This window comes from Leucoraja erinacea, chromosome 5, assembly GCF_028641065.1.
Source record: "Leucoraja erinacea ecotype New England chromosome 5, Leri_hhj_1, whole genome shotgun sequence".
In the NCBI taxonomy this organism is placed as follows: Eukaryota; Metazoa; Chordata; class Chondrichthyes; order Rajiformes; family Rajidae; genus Leucoraja; species Leucoraja erinaceus.
Genome location: NC_073381.1, coordinates 77,387,312 through 77,410,294, shown reverse-complemented (window position 1 = coordinate 77,410,294; position 22,983 = coordinate 77,387,312). Strand labels below are relative to the sequence as shown.

The 22,983-nt window shown below is 40.0% G+C and overlaps 1 protein-coding gene across 44 annotated transcripts in view; it reads right to left on the bottom strand.

The window, feature by feature from the left end:
- The window catches only part of eya4 (EYA transcriptional coactivator and phosphatase 4), a 408,000-nt gene that overhangs the window by 221,292 nt on the left and 163,725 nt on the right, over positions 1-22,983 (bottom strand). For 3 of the 44 annotated variants that reach the window (XM_055635995.1, XM_055635999.1, XM_055635998.1), the window contains exon 1: positions 1,274-1,865. The exons of 31 other annotated variants lie outside the window; for them this stretch is intronic. The gene's annotated coding sequence lies outside the window, so the exon portion shown is untranslated. Of the gene's footprint in view, positions 1-3; positions 315-1,273; positions 1,869-22,983 lie in introns of those variants that run through there. 10 more of the 44 variants (XM_055636001.1, XM_055636003.1, XM_055635988.1 and 7 more) reach the window with 9 other exon arrangements.

Genomic DNA, 22,983 nt, shown 5'->3' with positions numbered 1-22,983 from the left:
TACCTGTTATTACAATGCAAACAGAAGCCAGGTTTTCAAAACAATCCAAAAGCCCTCAAGGATAAAAGCTGATTTCAGACACAGAAGAGCCCCGGTCGGTCTCTGGTATACTGTTTCCTCCACAAGCATGATAACGAGACACTCCTGAGGTAACCTCTCGCTGGTCGTGTCCCGTGAATGAAGCAGACTTTCAAGAAGTCAGCAAATGTTTTGCCAACTCATGACATGGCCTCGGACAGCAAGCACTGAAAGTTGCTTTTTAATCTGAAACTTGCTTTTGAACTGATATATTTGTCATTATTTCAACCAGTAATAACACTCTTCTTGTGATAAAGCACCAAATAAGCAAATTAAAGATGGAACAGTTTGATTGTCACATTTTTTGTATGTTCCTACAGAAAATATTTTCAATGTATATATCCATCTTTCTAGGCAACATATCTGTTAAACTTAACTTGGAAATGAAATTATAATTTCATCAACCATTTCAGTTCCCTATTCTGGGTTTCTAGATCTGCTCGTCTATATGTAATCATTGTATGGAATCATTAAAAAAAGATTTGTAACTTAATCTTTCTTCCGTAGATTTTGACTTACGCCCACCAAATTGGTATGAGAATCATTATAAATAAGGTGAAAACAAAAACATAGATTTCTTCCTCACTATTTTAAACAGATCAAATTCATGTCTACTCTACCTTGTGGGAGCCCATAATAATTAAAAGAAAGTTTATAATTTTGATCATATTTGTAAGCAAGTTAAGAGGTATCTCACAGTAAAAAAGGGAAAATTGCTTTAAGTAAAGGTTGCTGAAAAGCATAGTTAATTGTGTTTTATTCTGAATGTGCCAAGCGGAAATAAAAGCCCTCTACAATGAACTGAAAAATAAGTTTCTCAATTCAATAGTAATAGGACACTCTTGTATTACAAATACTGTAACCTATCTCGATAACATGAGCTTGCCTTTCACCAAGAAACCACATGGATGCATATATTGAAGAACAAGAGCAACCTCAAGAATTGTTTGTTCACTTCCCCAGAAATGAATCACCCAGGTTATAAAGACTTTAATTCCATTCCACCGAATTAACAAAGTTACTTTGGAGTTACATTTATAACATAACATCTACCTCGACTTACAATCTTAATGGAATTGAGGAAGCAATTCTCAGGTAAGCTGTTGAATTATCTAGACATTGGGCAGAACTCGTGAAACAACGGTGTCATTGTATTACAGGAAACAAAGCAAAAAAATTGAAGGTATGGTCTTACCGGAAAAATACACAGCTCTTCAGTTAAAACTCCAAATTTTTCATTTTGTTTTCACTCTCAGCAAGGAAGATTTGTTTTCTCTTTTACTTAGGCAATTTGGCTACCAGTTCAATGTTTCAAATACACTGCAACTTCTGAATTTCCCAAGTGGTTATTTTCTCAGTAGTATTATTGTTATTTATTCTGTTGATTTCTTCCCTTTTAAAGCTGTAATCATGTTCCAAGATTCAGTGGTGCTGTTGATTTAAGTTTAACATAAGGATAGTCAGCATAGTAAACAAGTTTCAGGCTGACCAATAGCTTTCCACACTCTTCTGTTTATAGCAAGCTGACTTACATTCAGAGGTCACCTCGTCAACAGCTCCCGTCTTTCACTGGGATATATAATGTGCTGCATTTATCCCAGGGCTCATTGGTGTAGCCACATCCCCAGCCTCTGCTAGCCTGCTGTCACATTGTGACGCATCTGCTCTTTAGAATGCGGAGTTTCACTCACAGTGGGGAGTTTTATTTTTTTTTCAAGAATGCAAAAATGATTTTCCTCGCAGATGCTAAAAATCAGTCAGACTGCAGAAAGTACAAAATGTATTTTGTAATGAATTGCTATTCTCTTGATTGATTGAATAGTGGAACCATTTCTATCTTATAGCTCTTAAAAATATATATATATAAATACATTTGACAAATGGCTGGGAATTTTTTTTAGAGATTTTGATATATTCTTTGCGTTATTTCTTTCACAAAATTCAGAAGGAAATGTAATCTCAGAAAATAAATCCAGAGATTAATTTCACATGAAACTATCTGGAGTGTACATGGATGAACTGAACTCCGAGCTGATACTTTCAGGAAATCTATGGAAAATAAATCAATCGGGATAAAAGAGACTTTGTTAATTTTTGGCTAAAATAAGTCGCTCAAATTTGAAAACTCAGGAACCGAATAAAAAGCTTTGTTGGAAAAAGCAAGTGATATCTACGCTGCAAAAATAAGGAAATCATATCATTTTTAACGAGTTGTCGCTCAAAAAATTGGTTGCAGAGTTAAATGATACAAATGACAAAGGTTAACTAAACTCACACGGGATCTCCGTAATACCGACTGAAACAAAGGAGTGAAGGGACTGAAGATGGCACCCTCACTCTGTGGTGGACTCCACTGTGAAGCCTGTCACAACTGTGGCTTGAGTGAAGGTTACACCTGCAGCACATTTCTGCTTCACTTTTGTCACCACTGCAATGTTTAAGTGATGGAAAATGTCCAAGCTCTATTAAGGCTAATAACACATGATTGATGTGCTGTGTTAGGAAGCTGTGTCAGTACAGATTAGAACATCTGTGCCATCACTTTGACAACTCAAGCATTTTATTATTAGAAAGGAGAGACCAAAAAATTATCTTAAATGATATTTTCAGTTCAAGCAAAATGTGCTGCTTAATGCCTAATGAGGTACAAGTAGACTAAAATGCCTGGTATATAAATTGGAAAAGAACATCTTCTGCTAAGTAAAGAGCACGTATTTTAAATATATTCATCTAAAATAATTATTGAATTGAATACTCCTGAAATTCACTAGTTCACAAAAAAGTGATATTTGTGCCACTTTAAATTTAAGAATAAGGACCCGTGTTAACTTAGCGTCTCAGGCAATGTGCACTGTGTTCAAAACCTATTTTAAACTGCATGCGCTGCTCATAAAATGAGCAGAATATCTGACTGAGTCACAGTCTGTTTTAAACATACTGTCAACTTCTGAAGGAATGAGGGCATTGCACAGTAATCTAGTGCAGTCGCAGATAGAGCCAAAGTACCCTGGCCAATTTGTGGCACATCAGTAACATGAAGGCTGATCTAAAACCAAGAGAGAAATATGGATTACAAAACCAAAACAAAACCCCAACCAGTACATCACCTGCGAACAAAAGACGAAGTTCAGACACAGCATATGCAATTCAATTAGGTTTACAGCAAACTACCAGAGTTGGAAGAGGAAGCGTACAAGCAGTGCTGCAGCCAGGATTGCTGGATAAGTCTGCAACTGTGTTGTGGAAACACAGTTCGACAGTCACCCTGTCTGCAGAAAGAAGCATTTTTGTCTGAAAGCGTCGATCCCTTCAGGAAATACCTAGACTACTAAAAAAAATTAGAATGCTATTAGCTGCAGCTCTTGTCATATTTCTTCAACAGCATACAGGTAAACATCAGCTCTGGCCAAGTACTCAAAGATACTGCCAGAAAGCTAATGGAACACAGGCAAATCAAAGAAATTTAAGGAATTTCCTTGCATTTAGCCAAATGTCTATTTTCATTTCTAGCCATGCTCTAGTTGATTTAAGTAACAATATTTTTTTCTCACTAGGAGTTAAACTTAATTTTGATATCGTTTGCCACGATGATATAATGAAGTTGTACTTTTAGAAACAGTGCAGACCTCTGGCACGCTAGGGAAAGGCACGAGTTAGATATTAATACTTTTAAAATATTTTTTATGCCTTGCATTGGGCTCCATAAGTCAATGAGGTTTAGGAACAAATCCCGATGCACCCATTTTCCGGATGTTTGGTTTAACAAAAGAAACAAGTCAAATTGTGAAGATATTGGTGTTTTGAATTTTTAAACATCGCTTGCTTCTATTATGTTAAAATATTTTGTAATACTAGTGTGATGTTGAAATATCTGTGTTTATTAACCGACACCTTATTGCTATGAAGAATTATTGCTAAAAGTGCTTAATGATCTGTTGTTCAATATAAAACTAAAAAAAAACCCCAAATAATCAAAGTTATTCCCTGTGATTAAATTTTCCCCGCTACAATTATAATTTACTTACACTCATTAAAATGCCAACATACTTTAACAATCAAAATTGAAATAATAGCTTTGAAAATTGTAACATTTTAAAAAAAAACGGGAAGGATGTTCACTTTATCATGAGCAGGTCATCAAGTGTGTCCTGAAGATGGCGCTAAAAGCACTACTTCATGAGTTTTTACTGTTTCACACACTTTTAGGATGTTATTTTTCCAAAACACATTTTATTTCGTATCACTCAGCTCTTCCTAAACAATTTATTTTTCATTAACAAATGCAACATTTCCTGGGAATGTTTTAAATACATACATTTGAAGAACTCTCATACCTATTAACAAGTCTTGAGATTTCATTCAGTCATCCACAAAATCAGTCATAAATAATCAATATTTGCAAATCTTCAAAAGCTGCTTGCTTGCATGGATAGTTAATATTATAACTGGTTCTCAGCTCAGAATTTTTTTAAAGGTTTACAGTGCTACCATGGTAATCTGCTTTCGGGCCTAGAAACACATTCTCCTGGGAGTCTTTCTGCAAGCAAGCAAACTACCTTCCTGACAGGGAGAAATATGACCCACAGCTTGACTCATGTCCTACTGTACAGGGAAATGCAACAAAAACCATTTTGGATTATTTCACCCTGCTCCTCCCACCTCCCATTCCATCCCCACTCCCCCCCCCCCCCCCCCCCCCCCCCCCCCCCCCCCCTCCCCACAAAAATAAAGTCTGAAAAAAAAGTTTATGTATTCTAACAATATCAAAATAAAGAAAGAATATATTTTAGAGAGTGGCGAGTGCTGCTTTTGGAAGCAGATCAGACAAAATCCTCATTCATTATTAACCAAGTCATATGCCTGTGTCAGCTCCTGATAAATAATTTAGATTAATCTCATTACAGAAGATTTCATTACGGGTTAATTTAATTAAATGATGAATTGGCTCCCAGATGTCATCGTGTGTGCCGTGCCATCTTTTAAATTATGCTGCTGATTATTTTAGAGAATCGTAAAGTTCCCAATCCAAGCTGGGAAGTGTGTTGTTTAACATATTCTGCCTGGAAACCATCAGCAGGTCACCCATTTGGTTTGCTGTGGCCTAAAATTATATTTTATGTGAAGCCTTTTCAAACCCTCCCAGATTCATTGGAACTTCAATAAACTTGAGCAATGATATTTTACAAAATAAATTTTTAACTGCAATGTGCACAGTGGAATCACAGTATAGTTAAGTCTTAATTCAGCAGAGCAAAATGATTGATAACAGAAAGTTCTGGAATTTATATAAAGCATAAAACGTCAATAAGAAAGACAAATTAAAATGTTATTATAAACGGAGTGGATCCAAAGTTTACCAATATGGATTCCATCAAAATTATAATATAGCAATTTCAGTGCACTTTTCTGTTTCATTGTTTGGCATTGTTGCAAAATGTGCCACAATTACGAGCTTTAAGTTCATGAGAGTCCAGGATCCAAACTAACAAGTCTTCAATTTTTAAATAGTTTATTTGGCTGCATAATGTTGTTATGACCATTTTGTGTGTGTGGGGGGGGGTCAAAGTCCCATTATTGATCATTAAAATGTATTTTTTTGACGACCAAATTCAAAGTGTAGCCAGCACTCATCAGCGATTAAAATTAAAATTTAATGAAGTGTTTTATTTGGTGGTGCCTTTGGTCACACAAGATATACAGTGTAATCACAAATGTTGCCTCGCCTAAATGCAAACATTCCAAAGACAGAGTTTGTTTTTTTTGTTTGGCTCAGATTAAAAACTAGTGAGATGGCAAAGTATTTAACCAGTGAATATGTATTTCGGTGCAATATTTGTGTCCAAGGTATTCTTTTACAAAACAAATCCATTTGCCAAATGGAATGCTGATGCAGCATATTTTTTCCGAATTTGCAAATGAACCATGTGGTCCTGAATATAAAATTGTTCTTTGTATGGGAAGTTGTGGTGTTCTGTAAAATATCAGACAATATGCAGTAAGACTGTGTTATATGCCGTATGCAGTTTAACGCCCCCTTTTATCCTCCACAATATTAGTTTTCAAGCCATAACTCTTACAAAATGGCAGGCAGAAATGCAGCTTCATGCATACCGAGTTTCTTTCATTAATTGTATCTGTAACAAAAATATTTTATTTTTGCCAGTTTACAGAAGATCAGTACCAAATGTTCGTGTACCAGGCAAAGAAAAATACAGCATGAATCACGTAGTTTCAATGACACTAGATATATTGGTTGGAAACATACAAATGCTAACATACCATTAAGAGGTGCTCCTTGACAAGTTATCAGAAAATTAAATCTTTTGAGTCAGAAATTGTAATGTACTCTTTCAGCTGCACTTATTAACACAAGTAGTATGTTCTCAGCCTTTCTATTTGATAAAACAACAAGATAAAACAATAATCCAGAACAGATGCAACAACAAAATGGTTGGTGACAAAACTAATTTCTCTTAAGACAGATACTATAAAAAGCAGTTATTTACCTCAAAGGTACCTTGCATTGGGCACCCATTGCCCATAGACTAATAACATACTTTAGTAATCCCTTTTAAGAACCACAGCCTACACACACGCTCATGAAATGTTTATGTAGAAGGATTTCATCCAGTGTTTAATTTATCATCAGTCCCAAGATAGAGTTGAATGCTGATTTATCAATTACTATCCACGTAAAGGCTATCACACTGTGGGTATTAAATTCAGTGATGCTGAAAATGGGTTCAGAGATCATGATGAGTAACTAACTCACCATTACTTCAGACATCAAAGCTTAGTTTAGTTTAGAGATACAGCGCGGAAACAGACCCTTTGGTCCATCGAGTCCGCGCCGACCAGCGATCTCCGCACACTAACACTATCCTACACACTAGGGACAATGTTACAAATTCACCAAGCTAATTAACGTATAAACCTGTACGTCTTTGGAGTGTGGGAGGAAACCGGAGCACCCGGAGAAAACTTATGCAAGTCACGGGGAGAATGTACAAACACCATACAGACAGCACCCCGTGGTTAAGATCAAACCTGGGTCTCTGGCACTGTAAGGCAGTAACTATACTGCTGTGCCACCATTGCAAACAACATTCGTATTACAACCTCATTAACATAATATCAGTGATTGTCTGCTGTTTTTACATTACTTTCGTATAAATCCATGAGGATGAAAGCCATAAAATGCTGGATAAACTCAGCGGGTCAGGCAGGATCAGTGGAAAGGGAAACGTTGAATGTTTCAGCTGTAGGAGTCATCATGCCTGCGCTACCTCAAGGAGATTTGTGGTTGCAACTGAAGATTGTTGTAAAAAATAACGGCAGGATCTTGATCAGCTGTGGGCTGAAAAATGGCTAATGATGTTTAAAGCAGATAAATGTGAGGTGTTGCATTTTGGAAAGTCAAACCAGAGCAGGACCTTCACAGTGAATGGTAGGGCCCTAGGAGGGCGTTGTAGAGCATGGGAGTCTAGGAATACATATGATTCCCTGAAAGTAGTGTGGACAGTAGGTTACAGCTTTTGGTACAGTAAAGAACGAAGAGCACTAAATAAAAGGAACTAAACTAATGTTTGTAAAAAAGGGACTGCCAAACTGCATAGGAATAGGCAGACAAACTCGCGGTCCGGTGAAGTTGGGACAAATAAAGAAGTCCAAGTCAAATCACGGGACCTAAAGAAAATTGAAACAACCCAAGGTAAAAACTGAAGGCTCCTGAAGGATAAGTGAAAAGATAGGATTAAAGTCTAGGTAACTCAGCAGTAGGTTGAACTGTTTCAGAATACAATAAGATTGTTGTAAAAATAATTAGAATTGGCAAAACAAAAGAATCTTTATGTGGTGCTTTGGTCAGGTTGAAAACTTTAAAGCAGATAAATGTGAGGTGTTGCATTTTGGAAAGTCAAACCAGAGCAGGACCTTCACAGTGAATGGTAGGGCCCTAGGAGGGCGTTGTAGAGCATGGGAGTCTAGGAATACATATGATTCCCTGAAAGTAGTGTTACAGATAGATAGGTTGGTAAAGAAGGCTTTTGGTATGTTGGCATTCATCAATCAGGGTATTAAGTATAGAAATAAAGAACTAAATAAAAGGAACTAAATAATGTTTGAACTAAACTAAGCTAAGGAACTGCAACTGCTCATTTACAAAAAAAGATACAAAGTGCTGGAGTAACTCAGCAGGTCAGGTCTGATCAGAAACGTCACCTATCCATGTTCTCCAGGGATGCTGTCGGACCTTGATCTTCCAAACTACCTAATTGAAGACCCAGGATCCACCCCAGCACTTTCTGTCCATTATTGAGTCCAGAAGTTAGGACATCCTATTGCCGTTTCACAGGATAGTTAGTGAGACTACATTTGGATTATTGTGTTCACTTTTTGTACCTTGCTACACAAAATATGTCATTAAGCAGGAACTAGTGTAATGAAGATTTGCGAGGATGTTACCAGGACTCGAAGGCCTGAAATATAACAAATGATTGGGCAAAATAGGACTTTATTTAGGGGGGTGATTTTATGTAGGTGTATAAAATCATGAAGGGAATCGATAGGGTGTGCCTTTTACCTAAGGTAGGGGAATCAAGAACCCATGGGTTTCAGGTGAGAGGGGAAAGACTTAGTAGGAACGGGGGAGAGGGGTGGGGGACTTTTACACTCAGAGAGTGGTGGGAACACTAAATGAGCTGCCAGAGAAGGTAGCTGAGGCAGGTACAATAGAGGGATATAGACCAAATGCAGGCAAAAAGGTCTAGCTTAGATGGGGCATTTTGGTCGGAATGGACATGTTGGGCTGAAGGGTCTGTTGCTCTACTATATGACTCTGTGACCGGGAAAGTTGTGTGTGCAGTCACGGCTGAACAAGGGAGAGAGCGAGTGATTGTTTCTCCATGACTGAAGGTCTTGGGCTAGACAGGGTGGAGAACAGAAGAGAATGGCGCATTCTCAACAGAGGGGGGGCAGCACGTATCAGAATCATACATTGCAGATAGGTGTAGGAACAATAGTTTAATGATGGTAGATGATTTTAATTTTAAGTGTAATATTGATTGGGGTTACCACAGAGCCAAGGGATTGGATGGACGGAATTTGTTATGTGCGTCCAGAAAGGTTTTCTCAAATAATATGTAGACGCTACTAGAGAGGAGGGGGGGGGGGGGGGGGGGGGGGGGGGGATGTCAGATCTCCTCTAGTGAAATGAGACTGGGCAGCTGGCCCTGCCAGATTCAGCAACAGCTTCTTCTCCATTGTAATCACACTACCGAATAGTCCTCCCAAAAACTTGGCTGTAGTCCTGATCTTCCAACCCTGGACTTTTTCTCTGTAATATTATAATATTCCGCACTCTGGAATTTTTCACTTTGCATTACCTGTTGTACTTGTGTATCACCTTGTCAAACTCATGTATAGAATGATTTGATTTGACTGGATTACAAGCAAACAAAAGCTTTTCACTGTATCTTGGTACACATGGCAATAATTTAAAAAAATTAAAAAATCAAAGACGGTGACCCAACCAGCGGTGGGAAAGTTATTGGAAGGGATTTTGAGAGACCGGATCTTTCTACATTTGGAAAGGCAGAGATGGCATGGCTCTGTGCATGGGGAATTTTGATGGCATTTGCAAATATGGGTAATCGGGTGACAAATTTGATTTTGAGTTTTTGAAGAGGAGATCAAGAGGATTCATGAGGACAGGGCAGTAGACATTGTATACATGAACCTTGTCTACACTCTCCTTTTGGGCAGAAGATACAGCTGCTTGAAAACATGCAGATCATTTGAACCGGTCCACATGGTAGGTTAGTTTGGAAAGGATCTAAGGTGAGCTCATCAATTGGATGCAAAAATGGCTTGGTGGATGGGATCACAGGGTCATAGTTGGTGGTTGCTTTTCAGATTGGAGGCTAGTGCTCAGTGGTGTGCCACATGGATTGGTGCAGGGTCCTCTGTTGCTTGTCATATATATTAACAATCTGGATGAAATTATAGTCTTCATGATAAGTAAGTTTGTAAATTAAACCAGAATTGACCGTGTGGTGAACAGTGAAGTAGGTTGCTCAAGGCCACAACAGTGTTGACTGTGTAAGTGGGCCAAAGGAATGAAAATGGAATGACCCAAGCAAGTGTGAATGATGCATTTTGGTAAGTTAACCCAGGGCAGGACATGCATGCTAAATATCAGGGCCCTGGTGTGTGTTGCAGAATAGAGAGACTTTGGGATACATGTACACAGTTTACTAAAGGTGGTGACACTGATAGACAGATGGTGAAGAAGGTATGTGGAACACTTGCCTTCAGCAATCAGGGCATTGATTTCAAGAGGTACACAAAAAAAGCTGGAGAAACTCAGCGGGTGCAGCAGCATCTATGGAGCGAAGGAAAAAGGCAACGTTTCGGGCCGAAACCCTTCTTCAGACGATTTTCAAGAGTTGGGTCATCATGTTGCAGCTTAGTTTAGTTTTTTTTAGTTTAGAGATACAGGGAGAAAACAGGCCCTTCGGCACTCCGACCAGCAATCCCCGCACATTAACACTATTTTACACACACTAAGGCAATTTTACAATTTTGCCAAGCCAATTAACCTACAAACCTGTACGTCTTTGAAATTGTGGGAGTAAGGAAAAGGAAAACCCCCACAGGTCACGGGAAGAACGTGCAAACTCCATACAGATAGCACCCATAGTCAGAATCGTAACCAGGCAATGTACGGCAGCAACTCTAACGCTGCGCCACCATGCCGCCCATGTACAAGACATTAGTAAGATCACACTTGGAATATCGTGTGCTGTTATGGTTGACAATAGGAAGGATGTGATTGAGTTGGAGAGGGTGCAGAAAGGTTTCATGGGAATGTTGCTGGGAATGAAAGGCCTTTTATAACAAAAGATTGGATGGGCGAGGTCTATTTTTCTTGGAGCAAAAGAGGCTGAGGGTTGACCGTAGATTGATAAACTCATGTGAGGCATAGATAAGGTAAATTGCCACAGTCTTTTTCCTTGGTTGGGGAAAGCTAAAACTAGATGGCAGTTTAGTGGAGAGGGGAATGGTTTAAGGGGGAGCTGAGGGGTAGGTTTTTCACACAGAGGTGGTGGGTATATGTAATGATCGGCTAATAAGTGGTAAAGGCAGATATAATTACCATGTTTAAAAGACGTTTGGGCAGGTATGTTGATAACACAGGTTTAAAAAGATTGCCAAATGCAGGCAAATTGGGCTACCTCTGGACGGTACCTTAGTTGACATGGATGTTGGGGTGAGGGACCCATTACCATGTTTTATAACTCAATGATTCTAGCAATAAGCATGCACATTGACTCTCCGACCCACCAAGTCCATGCAGAACATCAAGCATCCATTCATTTCCTGAAGGTCAACAGTGAAACTAATAAGATTTTCTGGTCATTGTTAAAGATGTTAGATGATTACATTCATATTATTAAATCATTACATTTCAATTTCCCAGCAGTTGTATTGGTGATGGGGTTGGTTTTGACATGTGTCTGGGTCAACAGTCCATGCTTCTGGTTGCTTTTTCAATAACATATAACGCCATACCCCTCAGGTTTAGTTTAGTTTTGTTTAGAGATACTCAGCGGAAAGAGGCCCCTCAGGCCAACAAATCCGTGCCGACCAGTGATTTAACGAATTAACCGACAAACCTGTACATTTTTGGAGTGTGGGTGGAAACCAGAGAAAACCCACGCGGTCATGGGGAGAACGTAAAACTCTGTACAGACAACACGTAGTCGGGATTGAACCCAGGTCTCTGGAGCTGTAAGGCAGCAACTCTGCGCTGCGCCACCATGCTGCCTGTTTTAACATCGCACTCCATCATGGGAGTCGTTGTGAAGATACATGCTGCATCTTGCTGGCATTGGCAGAACAGGGCTAGAAGATGCTAATCGTAGGCACAGTGAAAGTATTTGCACCATCCTGCACAATGGGGTAAGGGTGGTGGAGGCTGCAATGGTGTCAAGGAAGTGGTCGGATGCAGAGAAGCAAAATCTCACAGATGCAGGAGACGCGAACAAAATAAATGGAATGTTGCAATCTTCAACAAGCCATAGGGCATCCATGAAGAGAGGAACACTTTAGGTCTCTGGCTAACCTGGTCTTCAATCTCTAATCTCTTTTTCTCTCAGCGTTGGGGGAACAGGTGAGTAATGGAATATTGCACTGGGGAATGGGTTGCATTGGAGGACCAGGCCTCCCGTGTGACTGGGACCCAACGGGTTCCACTTAGTCTAGTATCCCTTTAAACCAGTCCTATCCATGTACGTCCAAATTGTTCTTAAACGTTGTGATAGTATCTGCCTCAACTGCCTTTGTTACCAGAAATATTTGCATCATCCAGCACAGTGGGGTAGGAGTTGTGCTCCGAAGGATTTGCTGCATGTATGCTCAACATTTATTGGAAAGTCTATTCCAAGACACCTGGACATTTGTGTAAACTGAAAAACCAGCACTGAGCACAGGTATTGTAGCAATCATTATGCGGAATTTTAAAATGTGCACAACCAGTATGTTTTTGCACCTTAAAACAATATCTGCTCCTCATTCAAAGTACATCTAATGGCGTGCTAAATTGCAATCCCACAATCTCAAATCCCTTTGCAGTATTTCAAACTAAAACAGAGGGGAAAAAATGGGATTCAACATTTTATTGCAAATGTAACTGTTTCAATAAAATAAAAATGATGAAGTGCAAAGTTAAATGTATTTTTATCTTTTTTCACAAGGAGATGTTTATTTTTCTTTCTTTTACATCCCCGTACTTTAATCTTCCTATATTGATAAAAAATATTTAGAAACATTGGGAGCACCCACTTCAAACCATTTGTAATTCATTTATTTCTACCTACTTCAGCAGAGTTAATTTACCATGCATTGATAATTTAACTTAATTTTGCTGTTTAACTTTCCAATTGTCACGAAGTTGTCTCCACTTGCCTGTGGCAAAGATTGTTGGGGGCAATCTTATCAAATCTTATCATAACAGAACTGAAAGTCATAATATAAAAGTTACCCAAAACATCCATCAGATAAGACACTCTTATTTCATGGTACTAGTTTATTCAATGTGCTTTTATCGGGACAAGAAAAGTTAATTCTTATTGAAGACTTGAAAAGATAGGGCCAAAAAGAAACATTAACTTTGCTTGAACTTAATGTTTTGATTTGGAATACTATAAAACCATTAGCCAAACTTAATTTTGCACAGTTCTGTACTCCAGGCTATGACTAGGGACATGAAATAAAGTACAGCAGACACAAAGTCGGATTTGTATATCCGGTTTCTCCAAGGATGCAGGTACAACAAATATCAAATGTTGCTAAACCCTGAAACCCGATACAAAATGTCAACAGGCAATATGTGTCCTCTTTCTCACTGTAACACAGAGGATTTATGTTGGAATGTAAAATGGATTTCCTGAGTGATTGACAACCAAGAACCCCATACAACTAGCATATGGTAGGTACGTTCACAGGAAATGTGCCACATCAAAGTTTCTGAGATTTGAACAAACAATGACGTGATTGAAACAGGTACCAGTGTTCTGCAGCATATAATGAAACCATCTGAGCCTTTCTTTAGCTTTATCTTGAGTAAAATAGCTAGAAGGTTCTTATGGTAATATGTTAATTGTATTGCAATGTTTCTCCATGGATTGTCAGACAGACCCAGGTCTGTCAAGGACCGTGGGTGGCTGTCTGTGCACCAGTCTCCCCACGTTAAACAAAGTTACACACTGGTGTCCTCCAATTAGGGAATAACACCCTGGAGACTGGTATAGGGAATAGACCATATAAGGAATAACATCCATGGTCAGCCATGACTGAGGGGAGGCCTAAGAAAATTGCAGTGTTATCATGAATTAAACAATATTTTCTTCCTGCTCTCCATCACTACAAGGAACACATTGTCAACCAGCAAAATGATCAGTCTGAAGAAGGATCTCGACCCAAAACATCACCTATTCCTTCTCTCCAGAGATGCTGCCTGTCCCGTTGAGTTACTCCAGCATTTTGTTTCGATCTTCGATTTAAACCAGCATCTGCAGTTCTTTCCAAAGCAAAATAATATGCTTGCTATTATGTTCCAACAATGCTTCTTAAAATTCTCTGTACCCATCCAGCCTAGTAGGATGATTCATTTCTATTGGTCACTCCTGATATTTTAGTAACCTTTTTTTGATGAGGTTCTGACCATCGATCGATTAACATCTTATTGTGGTAAGTTATATGCTCTAGGCTAATTTATAACAAGGCAAGTTGAAACTGGACAATTTCACTTCACTTGGAACAGTGCAACCTGGAGAAAATGGAAGGCTTCCACTTCCACAGATGGTCAAGTCCTGGTTTCTGCAATGAATCAAAAATGTGCCCCAAATGCAATATTTGCTCAGCAGAATCGTACCAATGCTAAGGGAGTCAGTCAAAAGTGTTTTATTGTCATATGTCACGAAATGGAACAATGAAATTCTTACTTGCAGCGACACAATAGGTTTGTAAACACAGTGCTCGTAGATAGCATAACAAAAAAAATAAAAGGAATTCAATAGATTTGAAATAAGCGCAATACAGTGCCAAAACAAAACCTAAAGTTCCTGGTGCAATCGTAGTTTGGAGTTCAGTTGGAGTTCGTAGTGTTCAATAGTCTAATGGTTGTTGGAAAGAAGCTGCTCGTGATCCTGAATATTACAGTTTTCAGGCTCCTATACCTTCTTCCCGATGGCAGGAATGAAGTGAAAGTGTGGCCAGGATGGTGTGGATCCTTGACGATGCTGGCTGCCCCTATAGATCCCTTTGATGGTGGGGAAGTCAGCACCCATGATGGACTGGGCAGTGCTCACTGCTTTTTGTAACCTCCTTCCCTCCTCGGGATTTATGTTGCAACCAGTAAATATGCTCTCTAGTGTGAATTCACCGACATACTGAATCTGCTCAATCTACTAAGGAAGTAGGGGCATTGATGGGCTTTCATTATGATTGCATCAAAGTGCTGGGTCCAGGATAAATCTTCAGAGTTAGGCAAGGAACTTTTCAAGTTGTTGACTCTCTGAAGATAGATTTGTGGATCATTGGATTTTCTCTTCTAAAGTAAACAACCAGTTCCTTGGTTTTAATGATGCAGAGAGCAAGGTTGATGTTCTGGCATCATTCAATCAGACAATCGAACCTACTCCTATACTGTGACTCATCATTATTAATCCAACAATGGGGGTGTTGTTGGCTATTTTAAAGATGGTGTTGAAACCGTGTCCGACTAGACAGTCATGGGTATAGTGTAACAGATAAGGGGACAGAGCCCACAGACTTGAGGTGTGTGTTCAGCCCTCCAATGCTGACATTTATATTTATGGCAACCCTTTGCAGCAAGGTTTATTGATGAAACATTTATTTCCATATTGCACATTCCTCCACCTTCATTGAATAAAAGAAAACCTATTCTCCATTAACGTGTGTCCAATCCTTTCTGACAAATAATATTTGAAATACTTGTGGAAATGTAAAATGTTATTGATTATTGCATTTCATGAAATTTCATGAAGTTAGAAATTATGTTACAATTTCAGATGCTACTATTAGTGATAATATTAATACAGTTTGCATTTTTTATACTGATATCATACAGTACACGCTCAGCCTAGTGAAACCATTAAAGCATGTTCAGACTCTGAACATGTTAGATGAAAAGATTTGTGAAAAAAACTAAATGGGTTATTTTGCTTTGACAGAATATTTTTCATCTAGGTGTTTTCTCAAGCACAAAGTGCTTATATTTCATTTTTGTAGTACAGAGAGCCAAGAATATTTTAATAAAAATAGCTCCAGAAGCATTAGAAAAAATAGGTGCAGGAATAGGCCATCTGCCCTTCTAACCTTCCCCTTCATTCAAATATAATCATGTCTGATCTACCCCATATCTCATCTCCCCATAGCTTACAAACTATCAAAAATGTACCAACCTCCACTCTAAACACTTCTAATGATATTACCTCCATAATCCCATGGACTAGAGAATGCCAGCGATACATTACTTGCTGCAAGAAGATATTTCTATGCATCTCAGTATAAAAAGTAATCAATCCTCATCCAGCCCTCCCCTAAGATAGGGTGAACATGTTAATTTTTAACACAGGATTGTGAGAAATTGGCATATTTCCAAGAATATTTGCCATACAATTAAAAGCCTGAAGTTACTGTGCCCACCATAATGTTTGGGACAAGTCCCGTTATTTATTTATTTGTCTCTGTACTCCACAATTTGAGATTCATAATAGAAAAAAAATCACATGTGGTTAAAGTGCACATTGTCAGATTTTATTAAAGGCCATTTTCACACATTAAGGTTTCACCATGTAGAAATTACAGCTGTGGTTATACATAGTCCCCCACCATTTCAGGGCACCATAATGTTTGGGACACAGCAATGTCATGTAAATGAACGTAGTTATGTTTAGTGTCACCCACTGCGTCACCGTGATGCCCAGGGTTGCAAGACACAAGGTGGTAGGAAGTGTGGTCCCACCAACTAAGGGAGTTGGTAGGTTTATAGTACACATTAATCGATTGTCTGTCCCCTGTGATGGAGACAGAGAGATCAAGAAAGGGAAGAGAAGTGTCATAGATAGTCCAAGTGAATTTGAGGGCAGGGAAGAAGTCAGTGGTGAAGTTAATGAAAACCATGAGTTCTGCATGGATACAGGAAGCAGCCCCAATGCAAATGTCAATGTAGTGGAGAAAGAGTTAGGGGAGAGGGCCAGTGCATGCCTGTTGCAAGAAATGTTGGATGTAACCAACAAAAGGGCAGACATAGGTGGGGCCCCTGCGACTACCCATGATTACACCTTTAACTTGGAGGAAGTGAGAAGAGTCGAAAGAGAAGTTGTTGAGGGTGAGGATAAGTTCCTTCTTATCCATTGAAGGAATGATTCATGAATGAGATACTTCAGTTGGAGATAGACTGGTATTTCTGAGATTGTCCTCCTTGGAACAGAAGGTTGGGAAGGGATTTGATAGAGATATTTAGAATTATAAAGCTGAGGGACAGAGGTGATTGGGAGAAGCCATTCCTGTGGGCAAACACAAGGGATGGGTACAATCATGCTGTGATTTCCCTGTTGTTTCAAAGACAGGGAAGCTGCCTTAATTCTATTCTGGCCGCAGTAGAACTGCTTTTATTGATAATAAACTTTTAATCTATTTAATGTTGGAAGGGAGTTGATATATGAAATGCTGGGTCCCGTATAAAAGACCCATTGCCTCTACTCCATTTACAACCATGAACATTCTCATCTGTGCCTAAGTATTTTAGCTGGGGCAAAATGAGGAAACACATGTGTCCAATTCCTGAAAAGTTACAAAATTCTTTCCAACTCTATCAATGCCCAGGAGATATACTCATTGTTCTAAATGGCAATCTGCATTTTACAATTGGAACAGTCCTAGACACATGATTGGAGTGAATCTATAGTCATCTCCTCTTCAGGCTGATAATTGACCATTCATCTCAATGTTTTTACATATACTCAATCATCCCAACCATTTAAGACAATGCTCTTAACAACTGCTTTCAGAAGTCATGGTATGGGAATTAGGCACATGAAAATCTGAATTGCATTTTCAATGACCAGAGATGATTTAGAGTTGATGGTATATCTCAGGGACGTTGTCTTCTAATACGTTATGGTGTGATATATAAAGCATTCAGTTAAATGCACAGTTAGACGATGGGCAACGCATGTATTATTTTTGTGGGTCTATACTTATAATGACGATCTTCAGGCAATTAAAGATGGATGCCGTTTACTGTGCCATTTTTAATAGATGTGGTAGCCTTGCAGTTAAACACATAAAAATATATATCTAATCTAAAAGTTTTCATATACAGTATTTGCAAAATGACAAAGATATATCTAAACCTAGTGTCATTTTGAATAGATATACAAATATATATACAAAAGTCATATTTGAGCTGCATTTCTCCGACTGGACTCATTACAGCCTTCCAGAGTCAACATTGAGTTTGACAACTTTACAAGTAGATGCTGATAGTTCTTTTACATCTCCACTGGCCTCATCTTTTGTTGCTTGTCCCACATCATCCCCTTCTGCTTGCTCCATAATTCCTTCATGACTTAACCTCATGCACTCCTACCTAAAAATTGTATTCCTTTGTAGAATCCAAGAACTGCAGATGCTGGTTAATACGCAAAAGGACATCAGGTGCTGGAGTAACTCAGCAGGTCAGGCAGTATCTCTGCAGAACATGGACAAGTGACGATTAGGGTCCAGACCCGAAACGTCACCCATCTGTCTTCTCCAAAGATGCTGCTGACCCACTGAGTTACTCCAGCACTTTGTGTCCTTGTGGTATTCCCTTTCCTTCTTTCTTTCTTTCTCTGCCCCCATCTTCTTGATCCTAAAAAAATTATCTTTCACAATAATAAATATAAAATATTGAGGTAGAAATTAATTCTCATTTATATAAACTAAATACCCATGTCCAGCAGAGGACATCTGTGCATTGTACTTCTAAATTTCAGTTCCTATGTAGCAACAGAGCTGAATTTTGGAACATAATTCAATGTGTATACACTATTATGTTTCACATCAAGTATGTGTGACTGAGAGCATATCTCCATCTGATTAACTATTTTTCTCTGCCCAGATGCAAACTGAACTTGGAAGGCATCTAAACGTTTTAGATTTTAAGTTCATATTTCCAGTATCCACAGTATTTTACCTTCATTCTTCCTCACAAAAGAACTTTTGGAGTTGATTTATTTATGAGTGTTGTGCTTCTCTTCCATTCTCTTCTGCTAACTGAATGAAACCAGCACACAAATAAAAATAGTCTTGTAGTATATCCTAGCTGATCAGCTTTATGACACAGGATCATGGGTCACTTATATTCTGTCAGTCTCCAACTCCCTTACCGCACGTAAAGGCATCTGCCTGTGAACAGCTTCCAACAAGTTGAATTAGTCCCCTCTTTGGATAGTGCTGGTTACAAATAAGATGCCAAAGACATACCACCAGATTACTGAAGAAGGGTCGCAACCTGAAACGTCACCCATTCCTTATCTTCAAAGATGCTGCCTGTCCCGCTGATTTACTCCAGCTTTTTGTGTCTGTCACCAGATTCAAGGGCAGCTTCTTTTCTATGTCATCAGACTATTGAACCGACTCTCATAAGTTAAGGATATATTCCCAATCTTCCAATCTAACGTGGTGGGGCTCTTGCTTCCTGCACTTTTTCTGTCGATATATTATGCATTTGTTTGATTGTAACCATGAGTGATTGATTCACCAGGATAGCCCAACAAACCTCATCCAGTGTTGATCTACATCATGAAATGGGACCAAAATTGCATGACATCTTGACAATGGTATGTAGAAGCAATAATGTTTTGTCATGTCGGGAGGTGGAGAAGCTTTCTTACGCTGAGCAGGTAATTGTTGAGAAGGATGCGTGGAGCCTGCTTTGAGAGGACAATCATTAGATGAATATTGATATCACCTTGATCTCCTTGTGAGTGTATGGCACCATAAAGTACATAGAAACATAGAAAATAGGTGCAGGAGTAGGCCATTCGGCCCTTCGAGCCTGCACCGCCATTCAATATGATCATGGCTGATCATCCAACTCAGTATCCTGTACCTGCCTTCTCTCCATACCCCCTGATCCCTTTAGCCACAAGGGCCACATCTAACTCCCTCTTAAATATAGCCAATGAATTGGCCTCAACTACCTTCTGTGGCAGAGAATTCCAGAGATTCACCACTCCATAACCAATTACATAACATAGTTTAGGTTCAACTGATAATGCAGCTCTATTGGACTTGGGTTTGGCTGTATTTGGAGAATTGTGACCAATGCAATTCTGGTCACCACATTACCGGAAAGAAGTGGAGTATTTGGAGCGGGTGCAGAGGACGTTTACAAGAATGCTGCCTGAATTAGAGGGTTTCAGCTGCAAGGAGAGGTTGGATAGACTTGGATTGTTTTCTCTGGAACATCTGAGGTTGAGGTGAGACTTGATAGAAGCATATGAAATAATGAGAGGTATAGATACGGTAAACAGTCTGAACCTTTTTCCCCAGAATGGAAATGTCCAACACTAGAGTGCACAGCTATAAGGCAGTGATTCCCAAAGTTTTGATACCCATGTAACTCTTCGTAAATTTTCGTATGCATCTTGTATCACTCATCGTATTTCGTATTTCATCGTAATCATGTATTTTTACAGAGGTGCCGGCCCGGCACCAACTTGCCCTGACTCTCCCGCAGCTCTGGGTCTTCACACACACACTCACACACACACTCACACTCACACTCACACACACTCACACTCACACTCACACACTCACTCACTCACCCACTCGGTACCAGGACGGGACACCGATGGAGAAGAAGCCGAAGCCAAGAAGTGGAAGCCAAGATACCGAACGTACATCACGCGGAAAAGCCAATATACTGAATGGGCGTCGAAAGGATACGAACGGCAAAAGGATACGAAGCCGAACGGAAAAGATGCAGAACGGACATGACGTCGAAAACCCACCGAATGGACATGACGTCTCTGGGGACAGAATTGATCCGACACACCTTGTGAGTCATCGACAAAAGTCAGCGATAGGTCCAGATCCCTGCATCCATCACACCACTGGCCGGGGGGAGACGGGAGGGTGGGGATGGGGGGGGAAGCTTGAGCTTGCGTTTGTAAAATGGTGGCAGTGACTCCAAGCTGCTGCAATTGCCACAAAGGCTTTCCGACGTCAAGTTCATTCCCCGTCAGATTTTAAGCCGAAAAACAATCCAACACCGAACATACATGAAGTCAAAATGATAAATAGGTATGAAACACTTAATAAATCTATCAGCTTTTAGACGTCATGCCCATTCGGCGTTAGATTGTTTACCGGATTAAAATCTGACTGGTACCCCCTGAAGACCTTTTGCATACCCCTGGGAGTACGCGTACCCCACTTTGGGAAACCCTGCTATAAGGTGAGAGGGGAAATGATTAAGGGAAAAGTGCGGGGCAATTTTTATTACACAACGGATGGTGGGTGTTTGGAACGCATTGCCAGTGGTGGTGGCGAAGGCAGATATGTTAGTGGCATTTTAGAGGCTTTTAGATAGACACATTAGGCTGTGCGCCGAGGTGCTTTTTCGTTAAAGTTTGTGACCCAAATCACATAGCTACCTGAATTTTGAACATATTGTGTCAAAATATTATAGAAATCATACCTGAAACTTGGCAAGAATAAAACCTGCACATATTTTTAAAATATGAGGAAAAACCTCCAATTTTCCGAGTGTAATTGTCCAATCAATACATGTTTGTCATTGCGTCGGACACCAATTAACCAATCACAAGCTTTGTTTCATGGTAACTAGGCAGAGAGCATTCTGGGATCATGGCTGCCTCCTAATTACATCAAAACAATAACAAGGTTTTGAAGGAATAAAGTTAATGCTAACCTTGCTGATAATTTTGTTTTACAATTGATTTATCTTTGTAAAGTTATGATGTGAACTGTTAAATAAAAATGCCAAATGTAGAGCTAGGATTAAGATTAGGGTCAGTCAGTTGGTCAGTCAGAAGTTGGTTGGTCAGTCGGTCGGTCGGTCAGCCAGTCGATTGGTCGGTCTTTCCGTCTGTCAGTCAGTCATCGATCAGTCTGTCGGTCGGGCTGTCGGTCGGCCGGTGGGTGCCTCGAGTGTTGGTCGGGCTGTCTGTAGGCCGGTGGGTGCCTCGAGAGGTCGGTCGGGGAGCCGGTGGGTGCTGCGAGCGGTCGGTCGGGCTGTCGGTCGGCCGGTGGGTGCCTCGAGTGTTGGTCGGGCTGTCTGTAGGCCGGTGGGTGCTGCGAGAGGTCGGTCAGGCTGTCGGACAGCCAGTGTTGCAGCGAGCGAGTGGGCGGACTGACGGAGCCAGCGCTATGGGGGTGCCGAAGGCGGCCTGGACGGCGTGCAGGGCAGTGCTGATCCTCACCATCATCACCGTGATGATCCAGAAGGGCATGCTGGGCGAGGTGGACGCGCTGAGCAGCCACACGTACGGAGCCTGCAGCCGGTCCCAAAGCGGCTCCAGCTCCACCCGTGGGCAGCTCTGGAAGGGGGTGAGTTAAGGTTAGGGTTAGGAATTTTCCTCTCAGTGGAAGATGCCTTAGCCTTCCCCCAGCCCGGCACTGCCCCAGTCCCACTATGGCCATAACCCCTACTCTGCACACTGGCAGTCATGTGGTTCAGTAAACGGGGGAACCCACAGGAACTGCCCTCACCCATTAATTAGGCGGGTTCAGGAGCCAGACCTCTGCGGCAGTCTCATTCAAAATACACATTATATTATTTTCATACAATATAATTATATATAATTACAGTCATATTCATGTCATATATATGGTACAATAATATATGGTTTAAATAGACAGCAGTATGGAATTAGGCTCCCCATGGAGTAATATAAGCATTGAACACTAGATGGCGCTAACTTTTTCGATCTCATTTTCTAATTAGCATAATTAATTAATGTGCAACTTTTGGCACTGACTAGTTATGACTTCCTTCTCAATTATATTTTACCTAAATCTGTGCAAAATTTCAAGTAGTTCCCAGACATGGGTCACGAAAGATAAATTCTAGACACATTTTCGATGCTCGGCCCACAGCCTACATGGATATGCCGGGAATAGAGAGATATGGGTCATGTACTGGCAGATAAGATCAGTTCAACTAGGAATCATGTTTCGGCACAAACTTTGAGGGCTGAAGCAGCCGTTCCTGTACTGTACTGTTCTATATTGTAAAATTGTCTACTGAAAAACATATTGACACCATGAATAGATTTAAGTGGGTGAAGTCTTGAGCCATTTACA